The following is a 15,000-nucleotide window of genomic DNA, read 5'->3' as shown; positions in this document are numbered from 1 at the left end:
CCTTGAGAACGCCCGAACTCGTCTGATCTCGGAAGCTAAGCAGGGTCGGGCCTGGTTAGTACTTGAATGGGAGACCGCCTGGGAATACCAGGTGCTGTAAGCTTTATATAGTTTACTACCCTAATGTTCTAACCATTCAAATAGCCCAATTTTGGCAGCAGATTTCGCTTACGGCCATACCACCTTGAGAACGCCCGAACTCGTCTGATCTCGGAAGCTAAGCAGGGTCGGGCCTGGTTAGTACTTGGATGGGAGACCGCCTGGGAATACCAGGTGCTGTAAGCTTTATATAGTTTACTACCCTAATGTTCTAACCATTCAAATAGCCCAATTTTGGCAGCAGATTTCGCTTACGGCCATACCACCTTGAGAACGCCCGAACTCGTCTGATCTCGGAAGCTAAGCAGGGTCGGGCCTGGTTAGTACTTGGATGGAAGACCGCCTGGGAATACCAGGTGCTGTAAGCTTTATATAGTTTACTACCCTAATGTTCTAACCATTCAAATAGCCCAATTTTGGCAGCAGATTTCGCTTACGGCCATACCACCTTGAGAACGCCCGAACTCGTCTGATCTCGGAAGCTAAGCAGGGTCGGGCCTGGTTAGTACTTGGATGGGAGACCGCCTGGGAATACCAGGTGCTGTAAGCTTTATATAGTTTACTACCCTAATGTTCTAACCATTCAAATAGCCCAATTTTGGCAGCAGATTTCGCTTACGGCCATACCACCTTGAGAACGCCCGAACTCGTCTGATCTCGGAAGCTAAGCAGGGTCGGGCCTGGTTAGTACTTGGATGGGAGACCGCCTGGGAATACCAGGTGCTGTAAGCTTTATATAGTTTACTACCCTAATGTTCTAACCATTCAAATAGCCCAATTTTGGCAGCAGATTTCGCTTACGGCCATACCACCTTGAGAACGCCCGAACTCGTCTGATCTCGGAAGCTAAGCAGGGTCGGGCCTGGTTAGTACTTGGATGGGAGACCGCCTGGGAATACCAGGTGCTGTAAGCTTTATATAGTTTACTACCCTAATGTTCTAACCATTCAAATAGCCCAATTTTGGCAGCAGATTTCGCTTACGGCCATACCACCTTGAGGACGCCCGAACTCGTCTGATCTCGGAAGCTAAGCAGGGTCGGGCCTGGTTAGTACTTGGATGGGAGACCGCCTGGGAATACCAGGTGCTGTAAGCTTTATATAGTTTACTACCCTAATGTTCTAACCATTCAAATAGCCCAATTTTGGCAGCAGATTTCGCTTACGGCCATACCACCTTGAGAACGCCCGAACTCGTCTGATCTCGGAAGCTAAGCAGGGTCGGGCCTGGTTAGTACTTGGATGGGAGACCGCCTGGGAATACCAGGTGCTGTAAGCTTTATATAGTTTACTACCCTAATGTTCTAACCATTCAAATAGCCCAATTTTGGCAGCAGATTTCGCTTACGGCCATACCACCTTGAGAACGCCCGAACTCGTCTGATCTCGGAAGCTAAGCAGGGTCGGGCCTGGTTAGTACTTGGATGGGAGACCGCCTGGGAATACCAGGTGCTGTAAGCTTTATTGTTTAAAAAAAAAAAAAAAAAAAAAAGAGTCAATGAAATGGTTCAAAAATCCTAAATTGTCTTTTTTCCCCTCGAAATGCCTGAAATATTCTCTGAGTTTCTTCAGAAAGCCTGAAAGAGTCTCTTTTTTTTTCTTCTTCAAATAGCCCAATTTTGGCAGCGGATTTCGCTTACGGCCATACCACCTTGAGAACGCCCGAACTCGTCTGATCTCGGAAGCTAAGCAGGGTCGGGCCTGGTTAGTACTTGAATGGGAGACCGCCTGGGAATACCAGGTGCTGTAAGCTTTATATAGTTTACTACCCTAATGTTCTAACCATTCAAATAGCCCAATTTTGGCAGCAGATTTCGCTTACGGCCATACCACCTTGAGAACGCCCGAACTCGTCTGATCTCGGAAGCTAAGCAGGGTCGGGCCTGGTTAGTACTTGGATGGGAGACCGCCTGGGAATACCAGGTGCTGTAAGCTTTATATAGTTTACTACCCTAATGTTCTAACCATTCAAATAGCCCAATTTTGGCAGCAGATTTCGCTTACGGCCATACCACCTTGAGAACGCCCGAACTCGTCTGATCTCGGAAGCTAAGCAGGGTCGGGCCTGGTTAGTACTTGGATGGGAGACCGCCTGGGAATACCAGGTGCTGTAAGCTTTATATAGTTTACTACCCTAATGTTCTAACCATTCAAATAGCCCAATTTTGGCAGCAGATTTCGCTTACGGCCATACCACCTTGAGAACGCCCGAACTCGTCTGATCTCGGAAGCTAAGCAGGGTCGGGCCTGGTTAGTACTTGGATGGGAGACCGCCTGGGAATACCAGGTGCTGTAAGCTTTATATAGTTTACTACCCTAATGTTCTAACCATTCAAATAGCCCAATTTTGGCAGCAGATTTCGCTTACGGCCATACCACCTTGAGAACGCCCGAACTCGTCTGATCTCGGAAGCTAAGCAGGGTCGGGCCTGGTTAGTACTTGGATGGGAGACCGCCTGGGAATACCAGGTGCTGTAAGCTTTATATAGTTTACTACCCTAATGTTCTAACCATTCAAATAGCCCAATTTTGGCAGCAGATTTCGCTTACGGCCATACCACCTTGAGAACGCCCGAACTCGTCTGATCTCGGAAGCTAAGCAGGGTCGGGCCTGGTTAGTACTTGGATGGGAGACCGCCTGGGAATACCAGGTGCTGTAAGCTTTATATAGTTTACTACCCTAATGTTCTAACCATTCAAATAGCCCAATTTTGGCAGCAGATTTCGCTTACGGCCATACCACCTTGAGAACGCCCGAACTCGTCTGATCTCGGAAGCTAAGCAGGGTCGGGCCTGGTTAGTACTTGGATGGGAGACCGCCTGGGAATACCAGGTGCTGTAAGCTTTATATAGTTTACTACCCTAATGTTCTAACCATTCAAATAGCCCAATTTTGGCAGCAGATTTCGCTTACGGCCATACCACCTTGAGGACGCCCGAACTCGTCTGATCTCGGAAGCTAAGCAGGGTCGGGCCTGGTTAGTACTTGGATGGGAGACCGCCTGGGAATACCAGGTGCTGTAAGCTTTATATAGTTTACTACCCTAATGTTCTAACCATTCAAATAGCCCAATTTTGGCAGCAGATTTCGCTTACGGCCATACCACCTTGAGAACGCCCGAACTCGTCTGATCTCGGAAGCTAAGCAGGGTCGGGCCTGGTTAGTACTTGGATGGGAGACCGCCTGGGAATACCAGGTGCTGTAAGCTTTATATAGTTTACTACCCTAATGTTCTAACCATTCAAATAGCCCAATTTTGGCAGCAGATTTCGCTTACGGCCATACCACCTTGAGAACGCCCGAACTCGTCTGATCTCGGAAGCTAAGCAGGGTCGGGCCTGGTTAGTACTTGGATGGGAGACCGCCTGGGAATACCAGGTGCTGTAAGCTTTATTGTTTAAAAAAAAAAAAAAAAAAAAAAAGAGTCAATGAAATGGTTCAAAAATCCTAAATTGTCTTTTTTCCCCTCGAAATGCCTGAAATATTCTCTGAGTTTCTTCAGAAAGCCTGAAAGAGTCTCTTTTTTTTTCTTCTTCAAATAGCCCAATTTTGGCAGCGGATTTCGCTTACGGCCATACCACCTTGAGAACGCCCGAACTCGTCTGATCTCCGAAGCTAAGCAGGGTCGGGCCTGGTTAGTACTTGAATGGGAGACCGCCTGGGAATACCAGGTGCTGTAAGCTTTATATAGTTTACTACCCTAATGTTCTAACCATTCAAATAGCCCAATTTTGGCAGCAGATTTCGCTTACGGCCATACCACCTTGAGGACGCCCGAACTCGTCTGATCTCGGAAGCTAAGCAGGGTCGGGCCTGGTTAGTACTTGGATGGGAGACCGCCTGGGAATACCAGGTGCTGTAAGCTTTATATAGTTTACTACCCTAATGTTCTAACCATTCAAATAGCCCAATTTTGGCAGCAGATTTCGCTTACGGCCATACCACCTTGAGAACGCCCGAACTCGTCTGATCTCGGAAGCTAAGCAGGGTCGGGCCTGGTTAGTACTTGGATGGGAGACCGCCTGGGAATACCAGGTGCTGTAAGCTTTATATAGTTTACTACCCTAATGTTCTAACCATTCAAATAGCCCAATTTTGGCAGCAGATTTCGCTTACGGCCATACCACCTTGAGAACGCCCGAACTCGTCTGATCTCGGAAGCTAAGCAGGGTCGGGCCTGGTTAGTACTTGGATGGGAGACCGCCTGGGAATACCAGGTGCTGTAAGCTTTATTGTTTAAAAAAAAAAAAAAAAAAAAAAGAGTCAATGAAATGGTTCAAAAATCCTAAATTGTCTTTTTTCCCCTCGAAATGCCTGAAATATTCTCTGAGTTTCTTCAGAAAGCCTGAAAGAGTCTCTTTTTTTTTCTTCTTCAAATAGCCCAATTTTGGCAGCGGATTTCGCTTACGGCCATACCACCTTGAGAACGCCCGAACTCGTCTGATCTCGGAAGCTAAGCAGGGTCGGGCCTGGTTAGTACTTGAATGGGAGACCGCCTGGGAATACCAGGTGCTGTAAGCTTTATATAGTTTACTACCCTAATGTTCTAACCATTCAAATAGCCCAATTTTGGCAGCAGATTTCGCTTACGGCCATACCACCTTGAGAACGCCCGAACTCGTCTGATCTCGGAAGCTAAGCAGGGTCGGGCCTGGTTAGTACTTGGATGGGAGACCGCCTGGGAATACCAGGTGCTGTAAGCTTTATATAGTTTACTACCCTAATGTTCTAACCATTCAAATAGCCCAATTTTGGCAGCAGATTTCGCTTACGGCCATACCACCTTGAGAACGCCCGAACTCGTCTGATCTCGGAAGCTAAGCAGGGTCGGGCCTGGTTAGTACTTGGATGGGAGACCGCCTGGGAATACCAGGTGCTGTAAGCTTTATATAGTTTACTACCCTAATGTTCTAACCATTCAAATAGCCCAATTTTGGCAGCAGATTTCGCTTACGGCCATACCACCTTGAGAACGCCCGAACTCGTCTGATCTCGGAAGCTAAGCAGGGTCGGGCCTGGTTAGTACTTGGATGGGAGACCGCCTGGGAATACCAGGTGCTGTAAGCTTTATATAGTTTACTACCCTAATGTTCTAACCATTCAAATAGCCCAATTTTGGCAGCAGATTTCGCTTACGGCCATACCACCTTGAGAACGCCCGAACTCGTCTGATCTCGGAAGCTAAGCAGGGTCGGGCCTGGTTAGTACTTGGATGGGAGACCGCCTGGGAATACCAGGTGCTGTAAGCTTTATATAGTTTACTACCCTAATGTTCTAACCATTCAAATAGCCCAATTTTGGCAGCAGATTTCGCTTACGGCCATACCACCTTGAGAACGCCCGAACTCGTCTGATCTCGGAAGCTAAGCAGGGTCGGGCCTGGTTAGTACTTGGATGGGAGACCGCCTGGGAATACCAGGTGCTGTAAGCTTTATATAGTTTACTACCCTAATGTTCTAACCATTCAAATAGCCCAATTTTGGCAGCAGATTTCGCTTACGGCCATACCACCTTGAGAACGCCCGAACTCGTCTGATCTCGGAAGCTAAGCAGGGTCGGGCCTGGTTAGTACTTGGATGGGAGACCGCCTGGGAATACCAGGTGCTGTAAGCTTTATATAGTTTACTACCCTAATGTTCTAACCATTCAAATAGCCCAATTTTGGCAGCAGATTTCGCTTACGGCCATACCACCTTGAGGACGCCCGAACTCGTCTGATCTCGGAAGCTAAGCAGGGTCGGGCCTGGTTAGTACTTGGATGGGAGACCGCCTGGGAATACCAGGTGCTGTAAGCTTTATATAGTTTACTACCCTAATGTTCTAACCATTCAAATAGCCCAATTTTGGCAGCAGATTTCGCTTACGGCCATACCACCTTGAGAACGCCCGAACTCGTCTGATCTCGGAAGCTAAGCAGGGTCGGGCCTGGTTAGTACTTGGATGGGAGACCGCCTGGGAATACCAGGTGCTGTAAGCTTTATATAGTTTACTACCCTAATGTTCTAACCATTCAAATAGCCCAATTTTGGCAGCAGATTTCGCTTACGGCCATACCACCTTGAGAACGCCCGAACTCGTCTGATCTCGGAAGCTAAGCAGGGTCGGGCCTGGTTAGTACTTGGATGGGAGACCGCCTGGGAATACCAGGTGCTGTAAGCTTTATTGTTTAAAAAAAAAAAAAAAAAAAAAAAGAGTCAATGAAATGGTTCAAAAATCCTAAATTGTCTTTTTTCCCCTCGAAATGCCTGAAATATTCTCTGAGTTTCTTCAGAAAGCCTGAAAGAGTCTCTTTTTTTTCTTCTTCAAATAGCCCAATTTTGGCAGCGGATTTCGCTTACGGCCATACCACCTTGAGAACGCCCGAACTCGTCTGATCTCCGAAGCTAAGCAGGGTCGGGCCTGGTTAGTACTTGAATGGGAGACCGCCTGGGAATACCAGGTGCTGTAAGCTTTATATAGTTTACTACCCTAATGTTCTAACCATTCAAATAGCCCAATTTTGGCAGCAGATTTCGCTTACGGCCATACCACCTTGAGAACGCCCGAACTCGTCTGATCTCGGAAGCTAAGCAGGGTCGGGCCTGGTTAGTACTTGGATGGGAGACCGCCTGGGAATACCAGGTGCTGTAAGCTTTATATAGTTTACTACCCTAATGTTCTAACCATTCAAATAGCCCAATTTTGGCAGCAGATTTCGCTTACGGCCATACCACCTTGAGAACGCCCGAACTCGTCTGATCTCGGAAGCTAAGCAGGGTCGGGCCTGGTTAGTACTTGGATGGGAGACCGCCTGGGAATACCAGGTGCTGTAAGCTTTATATAGTTTACTACCCTAATGTTCTAACCATTCAAATAGCCCAATTTTGGCAGCAGATTTCGCTTACGGCCATACCACCTTGAGAACGCCCGAACTCGTCTGATCTCGGAAGCTAAGCAGGGTCGGGCCTGGTTAGTACTTGGATGGGAGACCGCCTGGGAATACCAGGTGCTGTAAGCTTTATATAGTTTACTACCCTAATGTTCTAACCATTCAAATAGCCCAATTTTGGCAGCAGATTTCGCTTACGGCCATACCACCTTGAGAACGCCCGAACTCGTCTGATCTCGGAAGCTAAGCAGGGTCGGGCCTGGTTAGTACTTGGATGGGAGACCGCCTGGGAATACCAGGTGCTGTAAGCTTTATATAGTTTACTACCCTAATGTTCTAACCATTCAAATAGCCCAATTTTGGCAGCAGATTTCGCTTACGGCCATACCACCTTGAGGACGCCCGAACTCGTCTGATCTCGGAAGCTAAGCAGGGTCGGGCCTGGTTAGTACTTGGATGGGAGACCGCCTGGGAATACCAGGTGCTGTAAGCTTTATATAGTTTACTACCCTAATGTTCTAACCATTCAAATAGCCCAATTTTGGCAGCAGATTTCGCTTACGGCCATACCACCTTGAGAACGCCCGAACTCGTCTGATCTCGGAAGCTAAGCAGGGTCGGGCCTGGTTAGTACTTGGATGGGAGACCGCCTGGGAATACCAGGTGCTGTAAGCTTTATATAGTTTACTACCCTAATGTTCTAACCATTCAAATAGCCCAATTTTGGCAGCAGATTTCGCTTACGGCCATACCACCTTGAGAACGCCCGAACTCGTCTGATCTCGGAAGCTAAGCAGGGTCGGGCCTGGTTAGTACTTGGATGGGAGACCGCCTGGGAATACCAGGTGCTGTAAGCTTTATTGTTTAAAAAAAAAAAAAAAAAAAAAAAGAGTCAATGAAATGGTTCAAAAATCCTAAATTGTCTTTTTTCCCCTCGAAATGCCTGAAATATTCTCTGAGTTTCTTCAGAAAGCCTGAAAGAGTCTCTTTTTTTTTCTTCTTCAAATAGCCCAATTTTGGCAGCGGATTTCGCTTACGGCCATACCACCTTGAGAACGCCCGAACTCGTCTGATCTCGGAAGCTAAGCAGGGTCGGGCCTGGTTAGTACTTGAATGGGAGACCGCCTGGGAATACCAGGTGCTGTAAGCTTTATATAGTTTACTACCCTAATGTTCTAACCATTCAAATAGCCCAATTTTGGCAGCAGATTTCGCTTACGGCCATACCACCTTGAGAACGCCCGAACTCGTCTGATCTCGGAAGCTAAGCAGGGTCGGGCCTGGTTAGTACTTGGATGGGAGACCGCCTGGGAATACCAGGTGCTGTAAGCTTTATATAGTTTACTACCCTAATGTTCTAACCATTCAAATAGCCCAATTTTGGCAGCAGATTTCGCTTACGGCCATACCACCTTGAGAACGCCCGAACTCGTCTGATCTCGGAAGCTAAGCAGGGTCGGGCCTGGTTAGTACTTGGATGGGAGACCGCCTGGGAATACCAGGTGCTGTAAGCTTTATATAGTTTACTACCCTAATGTTCTAACCATTCAAATAGCCCAATTTTGGCAGCAGATTTCGCTTACGGCCATACCACCTTGAGAACGCCCGAACTCGTCTGATCTCGGAAGCTAAGCAGGGTCGGGCCTGGTTAGTACTTGGATGGGAGACCGCCTGGGAATACCAGGTGCTGTAAGCTTTATATAGTTTACTACCCTAATGTTCTAACCATTCAAATAGCCCAATTTTGGCAGCAGATTTCGCTTACGGCCATACCACCTTGAGAACGCCCGAACTCGTCTGATCTCGGAAGCTAAGCAGGGTCGGGCCTGGTTAGTACTTGGATGGGAGACCGCCTGGGAATACCAGGTGCTGTAAGCTTTATATAGTTTACTACCCTAATGTTCTAACCATTCAAATAGCCCAATTTTGGCAGCAGATTTCGCTTACGGCCATACCACCTTGAGAACGCCCGAACTCGTCTGATCTCGGAAGCTAAGCAGGGTCGGGCCTGGTTAGTACTTGGATGGGAGACCGCCTGGGAATACCAGGTGCTGTAAGCTTTATATAGTTTACTACCCTAATGTTCTAACCATTCAAATAGCCCAATTTTGGCAGCAGATTTCGCTTACGGCCATACCACCTTGAGGACGCCCGAACTCGTCTGATCTCGGAAGCTAAGCAGGGTCGGGCCTGGTTAGTACTTGGATGGGAGACCGCCTGGGAATACCAGGTGCTGTAAGCTTTATATAGTTTACTACCCTAATGTTCTAACCATTCAAATAGCCCAATTTTGGCAGCAGATTTCGCTTACGGCCATACCACCTTGAGGACGCCCGAACTCGTCTGATCTCGGAAGCTAAGCAGGGTCGGGCCTGGTTAGTACTTGGATGGGAGACCGCCTGGGAATACCAGGTGCTGTAAGCTTTATATAGTTTACTACCCTAATGTTCTAACCATTCAAATAGCCCAATTTTGGCAGCAGATTTCGCTTACGGCCATACCACCTTGAGAACGCCCGAACTCGTCTGATCTCGGAAGCTAAGCAGGGTCGGGCCTGGTTAGTACTTGGATGGGAGACCGCCTGGGAATACCAGGTGCTGTAAGCTTTATATAGTTTACTACCCTAATGTTCTAACCATTCAAATAGCCCAATTTTGGCAGCAGATTTCGCTTACGGCCATACCACCTTGAGAACGCCCGAACTCGTCTGATCTCGGAAGCTAAGCAGGGTCGGGCCTGGTTAGTACTTGGATGGGAGACCGCCTGGGAATACCAGGTGCTGTAAGCTTTATATAGTTTACTACCCTAATGTTCTAACCATTCAAATAGCCCAATTTTGGCAGCAGATTTCGCTTACGGCCATACCACCTTGAGAACGCCCGAACTCGTCTGATCTCGGAAGCTAAGCAGGGTCGGGCCTGGTTAGTACTTGAATGGGAGACCGCCTGGGAATACCAGGTGCTGTAAGCTTTATATAGTTTACTACCCTAATGTTCTAACCATTCAAATAGCCCAATTTTGGCAACAGATTTCGCTTACGGCCATACCACCTTGAGAACGCCCGAACTCGTCTGATCTCGGAAGCTAAGCAGGGTCGGGCCTGGTTAGTACTTGGATGGGAGACCGCCTGGGAATACCAGGTGCTGTAAGCTTTATATAGTTTACTACCCTAATGTTCTAACCATTCAAATAGCCCAATTTTGGCAGCAGATTTCGCTTACGGCCATACCACCTTGAGAACGCCCGAACTCGTCTGATCTCGGAAGCTAAGCAGGGTCGGGCCAGGTTAGTACTTGGATGGGAGACCGCCTGGGAATACCAGGTGCTGTAAGCTTTATTGTATAAAAAAAAAAAAAAAAAAAAAGAGTCAATGAAATGGTTCAAAAATCCTAAATTGTCTTTTTTCCCCTCGAAATGCCTGAAATATTCTCTGAGTTTCTTCAGAAAGCCTGAAAGAGTCTCTTTTTTTTTCTTCTTCAAATAGCCCAATTTTGGCAGCGGATTTCGCTTACGGCCATACCACCTTGAGAACGCCCGAACTCGTCTGATCTCGGAAGCTAAGCAGGGTCGGGCCTGGTTAGTACTTGAATGGGAGACCGCCTGGGAATACCAGGTGCTGTAAGCTTTATATAGTTTACTACCCTAATGTTCTAACCATTCAAATAGCCCAATTTTGGCAGCAGATTTCGCTTACGGCCATACCACCTTGAGAACGCCCGAACTCGTCTGATCTCGGAAGCTAAGCAGGGTCGGGCCTGGTTAGTACTTGGATGGGAGACCGCCTGGGAATACCAGGTGCTGTAAGCTTTATATAGTTTACTACCCTAATGTTCTAACCATTCAAATAGCCCAATTTTGGCAGCAGATTTCGCTTACGGCCATACCACCTTGAGAACGCCCGAACTCGTCTGATCTCGGAAGCTAAGCAGGGTCGGGCCTGGTTAGTACTTGGATGGAAGACCGCCTGGGAATACCAGGTGCTGTAAGCTTTATATAGTTTACTACCCTAATGTTCTAACCATTCAAATAGCCCAATTTTGGCAGCAGATTTCGCTTACGGCCATACCACCTTGAGAACGCCCGAACTCGTCTGATCTCGGAAGCTAAGCAGGGTCGGGCCTGGTTAGTACTTGGATGGGAGACCGCCTGGGAATACCAGGTGCTGTAAGCTTTATATAGTTTACTACCCTAATGTTCTAACCATTCAAATAGCCCAATTTTGGCAGCAGATTTCGCTTACGGCCATACCACCTTGAGAACGCCCGAACTCGTCTGATCTCGGAAGCTAAGCAGGGTCGGGCCTGGTTAGTACTTGGATGGGAGACCGCCTGGGAATACCAGGTGCTGTAAGCTTTATATAGTTTACTACCCTAATGTTCTAACCATTCAAATAGCCCAATTTTGGCAGCAGATTTCGCTTACGGCCATACCACCTTGAGAACGCCCGAACTCGTCTGATCTCGGAAGCTAAGCAGGGTCGGGCCTGGTTAGTACTTGGATGGGAGACCGCCTGGGAATACCAGGTGCTGTAAGCTTTATATAGTTTACTACCCTAATGTTCTAACCATTCAAATAGCCCAATTTTGGCAGCAGATTTTGCTTACGGCCATACCACCTTGAGGACGCCCGAACTCGTCTGATCTCGGAAGCTAAGCAGGGTCGGGCCTGGTTAGTACTTGGATGGGAGACCGCCTGGGAATACCAGGTGCTGTAAGCTTTATATAGTTTACTACCCTAATGTTCTAACCATTCAAATAGCCCAATTTTGGCAGCAGATTTCGCTTACGGCCATACCACCTTGAGAACGCCCGAACTCGTCTGATCTCGGAAGCTAAGCAGGGTCGGGCCTGGTTAGTACTTGGATGGGAGACCGCCTGGGAATACCAGGTGCTGTAAGCTTTATATAGTTTACTACCCTAATGTTCTAACCATTCAAATAGCCCAATTTTGGCAGCAGATTTCGCTTACGGCCATACCACCTTGAGAACGCCCGAACTCGTCTGATCTCGGAAGCTAAGCAGGGTCGGGCCTGGTTAGTACTTGGATGGGAGACCGCCTGGGAATACCAGGTGCTGTAAGCTTTATTGTTTAAAAAAAAAAAAAAAAAAAAAGAGTCAATGAAATGGTTCAAAAATCCTAAATTGTCTTTTTTCCCCTCGAAATGCCTGAAATATTCTCTGAGTTTCTTCAGAAAGCCTGAAAGAGTCTCTTTTTTTTTCTTCTTCAAATAGCCCAATTTTGGCAGCGGATTTCGCTTACGGCCATACCACCTTGAGAACGCCCGAACTCGTCTGATCTCGGAAGCTAAGCAGGGTCGGGCCTGGTTAGTACTTGAATGGGAGACCGCCTGGGAATACCAGGTGCTGTAAGCTTTATATAGTTTACTACCCTAATGTTCTAACCATTCAAATAGCCCAATTTTGGCAGCAGATTTCGCTTACGGCCATACCACCTTGAGAACGCCCGAACTCGTCTGATCTCGGAAGCTAAGCAGGGTCGGGCCTGGTTAGTACTTGGATGGGAGACCGCCTGGGAATACCAGGTGCTGTAAGCTTTATATAGTTTACTACCCTAATGTTCTAACCATTCAAATAGCCCAATTTTGGCAGCAGATTTCGCTTACGGCCATACCACCTTGAGAACGCCCGAACTCGTCTGATCTCGGAAGCTAAGCAGGGTCGGGCCTGGTTAGTACTTGGATGGGAGACCGCCTGGGAATACCAGGTGCTGTAAGCTTTATATAGTTTACTACCCTAATGTTCTAACCATTCAAATAGCCCAATTTTGGCAGCAGATTTCGCTTACGGCCATACCACCTTGAGAACGCCCGAACTCGTCTGATCTCGGAAGCTAAGCAGGGTCGGGCCTGGTTAGTACTTGGATGGGAGACCGCCTGGGAATACCAGGTGCTGTAAGCTTTATATAGTTTACTACCCTAATGTTCTAACCATTCAAATAGCCCAATTTTGGCAGCAGATTTCGCTTACGGCCATACCACCTTGAGAACGCCCGAACTCGTCTGATCTCGGAAGCTAAGCAGGGTCGGGCCTGGTTAGTACTTGGATGGGAGACCGCCTGGGAATACCAGGTGCTGTAAGCTTTATATAGTTTACTACCCTAATGTTCTAACCATTCAAATAGCCCAATTTTGGCAGCAGATTTCGCTTACGGCCATACCACCTTGAGAACGCCCGAACTCGTCTGATCTCGGAAGCTAAGCAGGGTCGGGCCTGGTTAGTACTTGGATGGGAGACCGCCTGGGAATACCAGGTGCTGTAAGCTTTATATAGTTTACTACCCTAATGTTCTAACCATTCAAATAGCCCAATTTTGGCAGCAGATTTCGCTTACGGCCATACCACCTTGAGGACGCCCGAACTCGTCTGATCTCGGAAGCTAAGCAGGGTCGGGCCTGGTTAGTACTTGGATGGGAGACCGCCTGGGAATACCAGGTGCTGTAAGCTTTATATAGTTTACTACCCTAATGTTCTAACCATTCAAATAGCCCAATTTTGGCAGCAGATTTCGCTTACGGCCATACCACCTTGAGGACGCCCGAACTCGTCTGATCTCGGAAGCTAAGCAGGGTCGGGCCTGGTTAGTACTTGGATGGGAGACCGCCTGGGAATACCAGGTGCTGTAAGCTTTATATAGTTTACTACCCTAATGTTCTAACCATTCAAATAGCCCAATTTTGGCAGCAGATTTCGCTTACGGCCATACCACCTTGAGAACGCCCGAACTCGTCTGATCTCGGAAGCTAAGCAGGGTCGGGCCTGGTTAGTACTTGGATGGGAGACCGCCTGGGAATACCAGGTGCTGTAAGCTTTATATAGTTTACTACCCTAATGTTCTAACCATTCAAATAGCCCAATTTTGGCAGCAGATTTCGCTTACGGCCATACCACCTTGAGAACGCCCGAACTCGTCTGATCTCGGAAGCTAAGCAGGGTCGGGCCTGGTTAGTACTTGGATGGGAGACCGCCTGGGAATACCAGGTGCTGTAAGCTTTATATAGTTTACTACCCTAATGTTCTAACCATTCAAATAGCCCAATTTTGGCAGCAGATTTCGCTTACGGCCATACCACCTTGAGAACGCCCGAACTCGTCTGATCTCGGAAGCTAAGCAGGGTCGGGCCTGGTTAGTACTTGAATGGGAGACCGCCTGGGAATACCAGGTGCTGTAAGCTTTATATAGTTTACTACCCTAATGTTCTAACCATTCAAATAGCCCAATTTTGGCAACAGATTTCGCTTACGGCCATACCACCTTGAGAACGCCCGAACTCGTCTGATCTCGGAAGCTAAGCAGGGTCGGGCCTGGTTAGTACTTGGATGGGAGACCGCCTGGGAATACCAGGTGCTGTAAGCTTTATATAGTTTACTACCCTAATGTTCTAACCATTCAAATAGCCCAATTTTGGCAGCAGATTTCGCTTACGACCATACCACCTTGAGAACGCCCGAACTCGTCTGATCTCGGAAGCTAAGCAGGGTCGGGCCAGGTTAGTACTTGGATGGGAGACCGCCTGGGAATACCAGGTGCTGTAAGCTTTATTGTATAAAAAAAAAAAAAAAAAAAAAAAGAGTCAATGAAATGGTTCAAAAATCCTAAATTGTCTTTTTTCCCCTCGAAATGCCTGAAATATTCTCTGAGTTTCTTCAGAAAGCCTGAAAGAGTCTCTTTTTTTTTCTTCTTCAAATAGCCCAATTTTGGCAGCGGATTTCGCTTACGGCCATACCACCTTGAGAACGCCCGAACTCGTCTGATCTCGGAAGCTAAGCAGGGTCGGGCCTGGTTAGTACTTGAATGGGAGACCGCCTGGGAATACCAGGTGCTGTAAGCTTTATATAGTTTACTACCCTAATGTTCTAACCATTCAAATAGCCCAATTTTGGCAGCAGATTTCGCTTACGGCCATACCACCTTGAGAACGCCCGAACTCGTCTGATCTCGGAAGCTAAGCAGGGTCGGGCCTGGTTAGTACTTGGATGGGAGACCGCCTGGGAATACCAGGTGCTGTAAGCTTT

General features: G+C 47.7%; 78 non-coding genes across 78 annotated transcripts in view; all 78 read left to right on the top strand.

Annotated features, from left to right (window-relative positions):
- LOC148991860 (5S ribosomal RNA) overlaps window positions 1-103 on the top strand; it is a 119-nt gene extending 16 nt beyond the window's left edge. The window contains exon 1 of the ribosomal RNA XR_016160953.1: window positions 1-103. This exon is cut by the window's left edge and continues 16 nt beyond it. This is a non-coding gene — a ribosomal RNA (5S ribosomal RNA).
- Window positions 104-166: 63 nt separating this feature from the next.
- Window positions 167-285, top strand: LOC148991859 (5S ribosomal RNA). Its single transcript, XR_016157855.1, has one exon. It is a non-coding gene; the product is annotated as a 5S ribosomal RNA (ribosomal RNA).
- A 63-nt stretch (window positions 286-348) lies between these two features.
- LOC148991858 (5S ribosomal RNA) lies at window positions 349-467 on the top strand. Its single transcript, XR_016161805.1, has one exon. It is a non-coding gene; the product is annotated as a 5S ribosomal RNA (ribosomal RNA).
- Window positions 468-530: 63 nt separating this feature from the next.
- LOC148991857 (5S ribosomal RNA) lies at window positions 531-649 on the top strand. Its single transcript, XR_016157854.1, has one exon. It is a non-coding gene; the product is annotated as a 5S ribosomal RNA (ribosomal RNA).
- Window positions 650-712: 63 nt separating this feature from the next.
- On the top strand, window positions 713-831 carry LOC148991856 (5S ribosomal RNA). Its single transcript, XR_016157853.1, has one exon. It is a non-coding gene; the product is annotated as a 5S ribosomal RNA (ribosomal RNA).
- Window positions 832-894: 63 nt separating this feature from the next.
- On the top strand, window positions 895-1,013 carry LOC148991855 (5S ribosomal RNA). The gene has a single exon (XR_016157852.1). It is a non-coding gene; the product is annotated as a 5S ribosomal RNA (ribosomal RNA).
- Window positions 1,014-1,076: 63 nt separating this feature from the next.
- Window positions 1,077-1,195, top strand: LOC148991854 (5S ribosomal RNA). Its single transcript, XR_016161545.1, has one exon. It is a non-coding gene; the product is annotated as a 5S ribosomal RNA (ribosomal RNA).
- A 63-nt stretch (window positions 1,196-1,258) lies between these two features.
- LOC148991853 (5S ribosomal RNA) lies at window positions 1,259-1,377 on the top strand. Its single transcript, XR_016157851.1, has one exon. It is a non-coding gene; the product is annotated as a 5S ribosomal RNA (ribosomal RNA).
- Window positions 1,378-1,440: 63 nt separating this feature from the next.
- Window positions 1,441-1,559, top strand: LOC148991852 (5S ribosomal RNA). Its single transcript, XR_016157849.1, has one exon. It is a non-coding gene; the product is annotated as a 5S ribosomal RNA (ribosomal RNA).
- A 173-nt stretch (window positions 1,560-1,732) lies between these two features.
- Window positions 1,733-1,851, top strand: LOC148991851 (5S ribosomal RNA). Its single transcript, XR_016160952.1, has one exon. It is a non-coding gene; the product is annotated as a 5S ribosomal RNA (ribosomal RNA).
- Window positions 1,852-1,914: 63 nt separating this feature from the next.
- Window positions 1,915-2,033, top strand: LOC148991850 (5S ribosomal RNA). The gene has a single exon (XR_016157848.1). It is a non-coding gene; the product is annotated as a 5S ribosomal RNA (ribosomal RNA).
- A 63-nt stretch (window positions 2,034-2,096) lies between these two features.
- On the top strand, window positions 2,097-2,215 carry LOC148991849 (5S ribosomal RNA). The gene has a single exon (XR_016157847.1). It is a non-coding gene; the product is annotated as a 5S ribosomal RNA (ribosomal RNA).
- A 63-nt stretch (window positions 2,216-2,278) lies between these two features.
- Window positions 2,279-2,397, top strand: LOC148991848 (5S ribosomal RNA). The gene has a single exon (XR_016157846.1). It is a non-coding gene; the product is annotated as a 5S ribosomal RNA (ribosomal RNA).
- Window positions 2,398-2,460: 63 nt separating this feature from the next.
- LOC148991847 (5S ribosomal RNA) lies at window positions 2,461-2,579 on the top strand. Its single transcript, XR_016157845.1, has one exon. It is a non-coding gene; the product is annotated as a 5S ribosomal RNA (ribosomal RNA).
- A 63-nt stretch (window positions 2,580-2,642) lies between these two features.
- LOC148991846 (5S ribosomal RNA) lies at window positions 2,643-2,761 on the top strand. Its single transcript, XR_016157844.1, has one exon. It is a non-coding gene; the product is annotated as a 5S ribosomal RNA (ribosomal RNA).
- Window positions 2,762-2,824: 63 nt separating this feature from the next.
- LOC148991845 (5S ribosomal RNA) lies at window positions 2,825-2,943 on the top strand. The gene has a single exon (XR_016157843.1). It is a non-coding gene; the product is annotated as a 5S ribosomal RNA (ribosomal RNA).
- Window positions 2,944-3,006: 63 nt separating this feature from the next.
- Window positions 3,007-3,125, top strand: LOC148991844 (5S ribosomal RNA). Its single transcript, XR_016161544.1, has one exon. It is a non-coding gene; the product is annotated as a 5S ribosomal RNA (ribosomal RNA).
- Window positions 3,126-3,188: 63 nt separating this feature from the next.
- LOC148991843 (5S ribosomal RNA) lies at window positions 3,189-3,307 on the top strand. The gene has a single exon (XR_016157842.1). It is a non-coding gene; the product is annotated as a 5S ribosomal RNA (ribosomal RNA).
- Window positions 3,308-3,370: 63 nt separating this feature from the next.
- On the top strand, window positions 3,371-3,489 carry LOC148991842 (5S ribosomal RNA). The gene has a single exon (XR_016157841.1). It is a non-coding gene; the product is annotated as a 5S ribosomal RNA (ribosomal RNA).
- A 174-nt stretch (window positions 3,490-3,663) lies between these two features.
- On the top strand, window positions 3,664-3,782 carry LOC148991841 (5S ribosomal RNA). Its single transcript, XR_016163635.1, has one exon. It is a non-coding gene; the product is annotated as a 5S ribosomal RNA (ribosomal RNA).
- A 63-nt stretch (window positions 3,783-3,845) lies between these two features.
- Window positions 3,846-3,964, top strand: LOC148991840 (5S ribosomal RNA). Its single transcript, XR_016161543.1, has one exon. It is a non-coding gene; the product is annotated as a 5S ribosomal RNA (ribosomal RNA).
- Window positions 3,965-4,027: 63 nt separating this feature from the next.
- Window positions 4,028-4,146, top strand: LOC148991839 (5S ribosomal RNA). The gene has a single exon (XR_016157840.1). It is a non-coding gene; the product is annotated as a 5S ribosomal RNA (ribosomal RNA).
- Window positions 4,147-4,209: 63 nt separating this feature from the next.
- Window positions 4,210-4,328, top strand: LOC148991838 (5S ribosomal RNA). Its single transcript, XR_016157838.1, has one exon. It is a non-coding gene; the product is annotated as a 5S ribosomal RNA (ribosomal RNA).
- A 173-nt stretch (window positions 4,329-4,501) lies between these two features.
- Window positions 4,502-4,620, top strand: LOC148991837 (5S ribosomal RNA). The gene has a single exon (XR_016160951.1). It is a non-coding gene; the product is annotated as a 5S ribosomal RNA (ribosomal RNA).
- A 63-nt stretch (window positions 4,621-4,683) lies between these two features.
- Window positions 4,684-4,802, top strand: LOC148991836 (5S ribosomal RNA). The gene has a single exon (XR_016157837.1). It is a non-coding gene; the product is annotated as a 5S ribosomal RNA (ribosomal RNA).
- Window positions 4,803-4,865: 63 nt separating this feature from the next.
- On the top strand, window positions 4,866-4,984 carry LOC148991835 (5S ribosomal RNA). Its single transcript, XR_016157836.1, has one exon. It is a non-coding gene; the product is annotated as a 5S ribosomal RNA (ribosomal RNA).
- Window positions 4,985-5,047: 63 nt separating this feature from the next.
- LOC148991834 (5S ribosomal RNA) lies at window positions 5,048-5,166 on the top strand. The gene has a single exon (XR_016157835.1). It is a non-coding gene; the product is annotated as a 5S ribosomal RNA (ribosomal RNA).
- A 63-nt stretch (window positions 5,167-5,229) lies between these two features.
- LOC148991833 (5S ribosomal RNA) lies at window positions 5,230-5,348 on the top strand. Its single transcript, XR_016157834.1, has one exon. It is a non-coding gene; the product is annotated as a 5S ribosomal RNA (ribosomal RNA).
- Window positions 5,349-5,411: 63 nt separating this feature from the next.
- Window positions 5,412-5,530, top strand: LOC148991832 (5S ribosomal RNA). Its single transcript, XR_016157833.1, has one exon. It is a non-coding gene; the product is annotated as a 5S ribosomal RNA (ribosomal RNA).
- A 63-nt stretch (window positions 5,531-5,593) lies between these two features.
- On the top strand, window positions 5,594-5,712 carry LOC148991831 (5S ribosomal RNA). The gene has a single exon (XR_016157832.1). It is a non-coding gene; the product is annotated as a 5S ribosomal RNA (ribosomal RNA).
- Window positions 5,713-5,775: 63 nt separating this feature from the next.
- LOC148991830 (5S ribosomal RNA) lies at window positions 5,776-5,894 on the top strand. Its single transcript, XR_016161541.1, has one exon. It is a non-coding gene; the product is annotated as a 5S ribosomal RNA (ribosomal RNA).
- A 63-nt stretch (window positions 5,895-5,957) lies between these two features.
- Window positions 5,958-6,076, top strand: LOC148991829 (5S ribosomal RNA). Its single transcript, XR_016157831.1, has one exon. It is a non-coding gene; the product is annotated as a 5S ribosomal RNA (ribosomal RNA).
- Window positions 6,077-6,139: 63 nt separating this feature from the next.
- On the top strand, window positions 6,140-6,258 carry LOC148991828 (5S ribosomal RNA). The gene has a single exon (XR_016157830.1). It is a non-coding gene; the product is annotated as a 5S ribosomal RNA (ribosomal RNA).
- Window positions 6,259-6,431: 173 nt separating this feature from the next.
- On the top strand, window positions 6,432-6,550 carry LOC148991827 (5S ribosomal RNA). The gene has a single exon (XR_016163634.1). It is a non-coding gene; the product is annotated as a 5S ribosomal RNA (ribosomal RNA).
- A 63-nt stretch (window positions 6,551-6,613) lies between these two features.
- On the top strand, window positions 6,614-6,732 carry LOC148991826 (5S ribosomal RNA). The gene has a single exon (XR_016157829.1). It is a non-coding gene; the product is annotated as a 5S ribosomal RNA (ribosomal RNA).
- Window positions 6,733-6,795: 63 nt separating this feature from the next.
- LOC148991825 (5S ribosomal RNA) lies at window positions 6,796-6,914 on the top strand. Its single transcript, XR_016157827.1, has one exon. It is a non-coding gene; the product is annotated as a 5S ribosomal RNA (ribosomal RNA).
- Window positions 6,915-6,977: 63 nt separating this feature from the next.
- On the top strand, window positions 6,978-7,096 carry LOC148991824 (5S ribosomal RNA). Its single transcript, XR_016157826.1, has one exon. It is a non-coding gene; the product is annotated as a 5S ribosomal RNA (ribosomal RNA).
- A 63-nt stretch (window positions 7,097-7,159) lies between these two features.
- On the top strand, window positions 7,160-7,278 carry LOC148991823 (5S ribosomal RNA). The gene has a single exon (XR_016157825.1). It is a non-coding gene; the product is annotated as a 5S ribosomal RNA (ribosomal RNA).
- A 63-nt stretch (window positions 7,279-7,341) lies between these two features.
- Window positions 7,342-7,460, top strand: LOC148991822 (5S ribosomal RNA). Its single transcript, XR_016161540.1, has one exon. It is a non-coding gene; the product is annotated as a 5S ribosomal RNA (ribosomal RNA).
- Window positions 7,461-7,523: 63 nt separating this feature from the next.
- Window positions 7,524-7,642, top strand: LOC148991821 (5S ribosomal RNA). Its single transcript, XR_016157824.1, has one exon. It is a non-coding gene; the product is annotated as a 5S ribosomal RNA (ribosomal RNA).
- A 63-nt stretch (window positions 7,643-7,705) lies between these two features.
- On the top strand, window positions 7,706-7,824 carry LOC148991820 (5S ribosomal RNA). The gene has a single exon (XR_016157823.1). It is a non-coding gene; the product is annotated as a 5S ribosomal RNA (ribosomal RNA).
- A 174-nt stretch (window positions 7,825-7,998) lies between these two features.
- LOC148991819 (5S ribosomal RNA) lies at window positions 7,999-8,117 on the top strand. Its single transcript, XR_016160950.1, has one exon. It is a non-coding gene; the product is annotated as a 5S ribosomal RNA (ribosomal RNA).
- A 63-nt stretch (window positions 8,118-8,180) lies between these two features.
- Window positions 8,181-8,299, top strand: LOC148991818 (5S ribosomal RNA). Its single transcript, XR_016157822.1, has one exon. It is a non-coding gene; the product is annotated as a 5S ribosomal RNA (ribosomal RNA).
- A 63-nt stretch (window positions 8,300-8,362) lies between these two features.
- Window positions 8,363-8,481, top strand: LOC148991817 (5S ribosomal RNA). The gene has a single exon (XR_016157821.1). It is a non-coding gene; the product is annotated as a 5S ribosomal RNA (ribosomal RNA).
- A 63-nt stretch (window positions 8,482-8,544) lies between these two features.
- Window positions 8,545-8,663, top strand: LOC148991816 (5S ribosomal RNA). Its single transcript, XR_016157820.1, has one exon. It is a non-coding gene; the product is annotated as a 5S ribosomal RNA (ribosomal RNA).
- A 63-nt stretch (window positions 8,664-8,726) lies between these two features.
- LOC148991815 (5S ribosomal RNA) lies at window positions 8,727-8,845 on the top strand. Its single transcript, XR_016157819.1, has one exon. It is a non-coding gene; the product is annotated as a 5S ribosomal RNA (ribosomal RNA).
- A 63-nt stretch (window positions 8,846-8,908) lies between these two features.
- On the top strand, window positions 8,909-9,027 carry LOC148991814 (5S ribosomal RNA). The gene has a single exon (XR_016157818.1). It is a non-coding gene; the product is annotated as a 5S ribosomal RNA (ribosomal RNA).
- Window positions 9,028-9,090: 63 nt separating this feature from the next.
- Window positions 9,091-9,209, top strand: LOC148991813 (5S ribosomal RNA). Its single transcript, XR_016161539.1, has one exon. It is a non-coding gene; the product is annotated as a 5S ribosomal RNA (ribosomal RNA).
- A 63-nt stretch (window positions 9,210-9,272) lies between these two features.
- On the top strand, window positions 9,273-9,391 carry LOC148991812 (5S ribosomal RNA). The gene has a single exon (XR_016161538.1). It is a non-coding gene; the product is annotated as a 5S ribosomal RNA (ribosomal RNA).
- Window positions 9,392-9,454: 63 nt separating this feature from the next.
- LOC148991811 (5S ribosomal RNA) lies at window positions 9,455-9,573 on the top strand. Its single transcript, XR_016157816.1, has one exon. It is a non-coding gene; the product is annotated as a 5S ribosomal RNA (ribosomal RNA).
- A 63-nt stretch (window positions 9,574-9,636) lies between these two features.
- LOC148991810 (5S ribosomal RNA) lies at window positions 9,637-9,755 on the top strand. The gene has a single exon (XR_016157815.1). It is a non-coding gene; the product is annotated as a 5S ribosomal RNA (ribosomal RNA).
- A 63-nt stretch (window positions 9,756-9,818) lies between these two features.
- LOC148991809 (5S ribosomal RNA) lies at window positions 9,819-9,937 on the top strand. The gene has a single exon (XR_016160949.1). It is a non-coding gene; the product is annotated as a 5S ribosomal RNA (ribosomal RNA).
- Window positions 9,938-10,000: 63 nt separating this feature from the next.
- Window positions 10,001-10,119, top strand: LOC148991808 (5S ribosomal RNA). The gene has a single exon (XR_016157814.1). It is a non-coding gene; the product is annotated as a 5S ribosomal RNA (ribosomal RNA).
- A 63-nt stretch (window positions 10,120-10,182) lies between these two features.
- LOC148991807 (5S ribosomal RNA) lies at window positions 10,183-10,301 on the top strand. Its single transcript, XR_016156028.1, has one exon. It is a non-coding gene; the product is annotated as a 5S ribosomal RNA (ribosomal RNA).
- A 172-nt stretch (window positions 10,302-10,473) lies between these two features.
- LOC148991806 (5S ribosomal RNA) lies at window positions 10,474-10,592 on the top strand. Its single transcript, XR_016160948.1, has one exon. It is a non-coding gene; the product is annotated as a 5S ribosomal RNA (ribosomal RNA).
- Window positions 10,593-10,655: 63 nt separating this feature from the next.
- Window positions 10,656-10,774, top strand: LOC148991805 (5S ribosomal RNA). Its single transcript, XR_016157813.1, has one exon. It is a non-coding gene; the product is annotated as a 5S ribosomal RNA (ribosomal RNA).
- A 63-nt stretch (window positions 10,775-10,837) lies between these two features.
- On the top strand, window positions 10,838-10,956 carry LOC148991804 (5S ribosomal RNA). The gene has a single exon (XR_016161804.1). It is a non-coding gene; the product is annotated as a 5S ribosomal RNA (ribosomal RNA).
- Window positions 10,957-11,019: 63 nt separating this feature from the next.
- On the top strand, window positions 11,020-11,138 carry LOC148991803 (5S ribosomal RNA). The gene has a single exon (XR_016157812.1). It is a non-coding gene; the product is annotated as a 5S ribosomal RNA (ribosomal RNA).
- A 63-nt stretch (window positions 11,139-11,201) lies between these two features.
- On the top strand, window positions 11,202-11,320 carry LOC148991802 (5S ribosomal RNA). The gene has a single exon (XR_016157811.1). It is a non-coding gene; the product is annotated as a 5S ribosomal RNA (ribosomal RNA).
- Window positions 11,321-11,383: 63 nt separating this feature from the next.
- LOC148991801 (5S ribosomal RNA) lies at window positions 11,384-11,502 on the top strand. Its single transcript, XR_016157810.1, has one exon. It is a non-coding gene; the product is annotated as a 5S ribosomal RNA (ribosomal RNA).
- A 63-nt stretch (window positions 11,503-11,565) lies between these two features.
- On the top strand, window positions 11,566-11,684 carry LOC148991800 (5S ribosomal RNA). Its single transcript, XR_016161537.1, has one exon. It is a non-coding gene; the product is annotated as a 5S ribosomal RNA (ribosomal RNA).
- Window positions 11,685-11,747: 63 nt separating this feature from the next.
- LOC148991799 (5S ribosomal RNA) lies at window positions 11,748-11,866 on the top strand. Its single transcript, XR_016157809.1, has one exon. It is a non-coding gene; the product is annotated as a 5S ribosomal RNA (ribosomal RNA).
- Window positions 11,867-11,929: 63 nt separating this feature from the next.
- Window positions 11,930-12,048, top strand: LOC148991798 (5S ribosomal RNA). Its single transcript, XR_016157808.1, has one exon. It is a non-coding gene; the product is annotated as a 5S ribosomal RNA (ribosomal RNA).
- Window positions 12,049-12,220: 172 nt separating this feature from the next.
- On the top strand, window positions 12,221-12,339 carry LOC148991797 (5S ribosomal RNA). Its single transcript, XR_016160946.1, has one exon. It is a non-coding gene; the product is annotated as a 5S ribosomal RNA (ribosomal RNA).
- Window positions 12,340-12,402: 63 nt separating this feature from the next.
- On the top strand, window positions 12,403-12,521 carry LOC148991796 (5S ribosomal RNA). Its single transcript, XR_016157807.1, has one exon. It is a non-coding gene; the product is annotated as a 5S ribosomal RNA (ribosomal RNA).
- A 63-nt stretch (window positions 12,522-12,584) lies between these two features.
- On the top strand, window positions 12,585-12,703 carry LOC148991795 (5S ribosomal RNA). The gene has a single exon (XR_016157805.1). It is a non-coding gene; the product is annotated as a 5S ribosomal RNA (ribosomal RNA).
- A 63-nt stretch (window positions 12,704-12,766) lies between these two features.
- On the top strand, window positions 12,767-12,885 carry LOC148991794 (5S ribosomal RNA). The gene has a single exon (XR_016157804.1). It is a non-coding gene; the product is annotated as a 5S ribosomal RNA (ribosomal RNA).
- Window positions 12,886-12,948: 63 nt separating this feature from the next.
- On the top strand, window positions 12,949-13,067 carry LOC148991793 (5S ribosomal RNA). The gene has a single exon (XR_016157803.1). It is a non-coding gene; the product is annotated as a 5S ribosomal RNA (ribosomal RNA).
- A 63-nt stretch (window positions 13,068-13,130) lies between these two features.
- LOC148991792 (5S ribosomal RNA) lies at window positions 13,131-13,249 on the top strand. Its single transcript, XR_016157802.1, has one exon. It is a non-coding gene; the product is annotated as a 5S ribosomal RNA (ribosomal RNA).
- Window positions 13,250-13,312: 63 nt separating this feature from the next.
- Window positions 13,313-13,431, top strand: LOC148991791 (5S ribosomal RNA). The gene has a single exon (XR_016161535.1). It is a non-coding gene; the product is annotated as a 5S ribosomal RNA (ribosomal RNA).
- A 63-nt stretch (window positions 13,432-13,494) lies between these two features.
- LOC148991790 (5S ribosomal RNA) lies at window positions 13,495-13,613 on the top strand. Its single transcript, XR_016161534.1, has one exon. It is a non-coding gene; the product is annotated as a 5S ribosomal RNA (ribosomal RNA).
- A 63-nt stretch (window positions 13,614-13,676) lies between these two features.
- On the top strand, window positions 13,677-13,795 carry LOC148991789 (5S ribosomal RNA). The gene has a single exon (XR_016157801.1). It is a non-coding gene; the product is annotated as a 5S ribosomal RNA (ribosomal RNA).
- A 63-nt stretch (window positions 13,796-13,858) lies between these two features.
- Window positions 13,859-13,977, top strand: LOC148991788 (5S ribosomal RNA). Its single transcript, XR_016157800.1, has one exon. It is a non-coding gene; the product is annotated as a 5S ribosomal RNA (ribosomal RNA).
- A 63-nt stretch (window positions 13,978-14,040) lies between these two features.
- LOC148991787 (5S ribosomal RNA) lies at window positions 14,041-14,159 on the top strand. Its single transcript, XR_016160945.1, has one exon. It is a non-coding gene; the product is annotated as a 5S ribosomal RNA (ribosomal RNA).
- Window positions 14,160-14,222: 63 nt separating this feature from the next.
- LOC148991786 (5S ribosomal RNA) lies at window positions 14,223-14,341 on the top strand. Its single transcript, XR_016157799.1, has one exon. It is a non-coding gene; the product is annotated as a 5S ribosomal RNA (ribosomal RNA).
- A 63-nt stretch (window positions 14,342-14,404) lies between these two features.
- On the top strand, window positions 14,405-14,523 carry LOC148991785 (5S ribosomal RNA). The gene has a single exon (XR_016162598.1). It is a non-coding gene; the product is annotated as a 5S ribosomal RNA (ribosomal RNA).
- Window positions 14,524-14,697: 174 nt separating this feature from the next.
- LOC148991784 (5S ribosomal RNA) lies at window positions 14,698-14,816 on the top strand. Its single transcript, XR_016160944.1, has one exon. It is a non-coding gene; the product is annotated as a 5S ribosomal RNA (ribosomal RNA).
- Window positions 14,817-14,879: 63 nt separating this feature from the next.
- Window positions 14,880-14,998, top strand: LOC148991783 (5S ribosomal RNA). The gene has a single exon (XR_016157798.1). It is a non-coding gene; the product is annotated as a 5S ribosomal RNA (ribosomal RNA).
- The last annotated feature ends 2 nt before the right edge of the window (window positions 14,999-15,000 follow it).

The sequence above is a fragment of the Pimephales promelas genome, chromosome 3 (assembly GCF_988280905.1).
Source record: "Pimephales promelas chromosome 3, fPimPro1.hap1.1, whole genome shotgun sequence".
NCBI classification, from domain to species: Eukaryota; Metazoa; Chordata; class Actinopteri; order Cypriniformes; family Leuciscidae; genus Pimephales; species Pimephales promelas.
Note: the sequence above shows the minus strand (reverse complement) of the source record. Positions and strands in the feature narration are given on the sequence as shown.